Raw genomic sequence first — 2,115 nt, forward strand, 5'->3', positions numbered from 1 at the left:
GTCTTCTCTTTCCTCTTTTAGACTGTGATCACTACAAGGGCAGAAAACCGTCTTCTATTTTCTTGCACTGCCATCATTATGTATTATTATTTAGCATTTAATGAGAAACAGTAGTTTATTGTAGAATATGAATCAGTTTCTCACAGCTGAAAGCAGATAATGGCCACAAAAAATAGAAGCATTAGTACTAGCCAAAGGGATTACAAATAATAAGAAAAACTAACTATATGTAAAATTTTGAAGCAAAAAGACAGTAAAAGAAAATACACTCTAAATAAATGGGGCAGACTTGAAATCAATGACTGCTCAACAATGGCTAAAACAGTGAATTCATTTTTCTAGTAGTAAACCAAAGCACAGTGGACAATTAGGAAGTAACGAAGACAGTACTAAAATAGCTATTGATGAAAGGCTGGTATGAAAACCCTTGGAACGACTAAACATTTACAAATAAGGACCCCCCTGCTAGAATTACTGAACACAGCACAATGGGACAAACTAGGGGGAATTGGGTAAGTTTTTGAAAGTGAAATTTGAGGGCTAAGAGAAAGCATAATGTTACAACATTTTCCAAACAGAATTACTGAGCTAGTCTACCAAAGAAATAGTGGTGAGTGCCAGCCCTGTGCAAAGTAAGTCATCTGAAATTGTTTCTCGGATGCCTAATAACATCTCTCCATGGTCATCCTTTGTCCACTGCCCCTTTGACCTGACCCAACACACGGACCACCGCTTTTTAGCTGTCCCAGCTGACAAGGCTACCAAAAGTAAGTATCCCTGCAGGCTCCCGCACCCCCACCCAGACTGTCTTCTGCTAAGACAATAGCTAGCTAGGTATGCTGTTAAACTAATCCTTGAAGATTAATTCAGTTGATGACTACAACATGTCAGGCACTGGGGAGGATGCACAGCTACATACAGTAGGAGCACAGCCCCTCAGCATTCAGCAGCTGGATAAAGACACGTGTTCACACTTAGCACAGTCCCCTGAGAAACTGGTTTCAACTCCTCTGTCATATTCAAGGTATTTGCTCCAGATTACTGACCTTCCCCAAATGGCCACTTTTATATAGTCTCGACTAGGGAGACTTTTTTTTTTTTAAGCTAGATGGTTAGGCTCACATCTCAGGTTACACCTACGGTTTCTTTGCTTTTCACAAACCTCCCTAAGTGCTCCACTGCTTGTGTCCTTGCATTACACTTCACTGTTGTTATTTTTATCATCTGTATTGATATTATGATCCTGGGTAAAAGAGTCATGACAGCTAAAGAACTTTCAGGGGTATACTTTGATTTTTGTTTGTTGGTTGGTTTTCATTTTTTTTTTTTAACGTTTATTCATTTTTGAGAGACAAAGAGAGACAGAGCATGAGCGCGAAAGGGGCAGAGAGAGAGGGAGACACAGAATCTGAAGCAGGCTCCAGGCTCTGAGCTGTCAGCACAGAGCCTGACACAGGGCTCAAACTCACAAACTCCGAGATCATGACCTGAGCCGAAGTCAGACGGACGCTCAACTGACTGAGCCACCCAGGCGCCCCTCAGGGGTATACTTTGTAAACAACACCAGGTTTTGTGACAACGGCTTGTCACGACAGGATTTTTCTAGCAAAAAGTCCAAGCTTATTCACAAGTGACCCAAACAAGTCTGAATAGGAGACATGCCAAATGGCAAAATGAATGCCTAAGAAGAAAGCTAGGCATGACAAAGTTAGAAAAACAGCTAAAATTGAAAGTTTTAAGTGGGAAAACTATTTCATTAGTGTAACAGGTATAGATCTCTTTTAGAATTGGAAACCACATCATCAGGGTGTTTGAAGACTTTTTTTTTTTTGTGAGAGGTAACTGTCCTTTGAATTTGTGAAATTTCATTTGCAAAGTAAAAGAGAAGATTTTTTAGAAAAACAAAATGCATAGTTATTCCGTACTTCAAAGCAGATGATATATATGTGTTCTCTTTGAAATGACAACTTCAATCTATGAGGCAATCAACCAACCAAAGGTTTTACTACATTTCAGCACTATGAACAAGATAGGTAGAAAAAATTAGAAATCACGGTCCCTTCCCTCCAGTAATTTATAATATATCAACAAACTTTTACCGTGGCAAACCAATGC

This window comes from Panthera onca, chromosome C2 (genome assembly GCF_046562875.1).
Source record: "Panthera onca isolate mPanOnc1 chromosome C2, mPanOnc1 haplotype 2, whole genome shotgun sequence".
NCBI lineage: Eukaryota > Metazoa > Chordata > Mammalia > Carnivora > Felidae > Panthera > Panthera onca.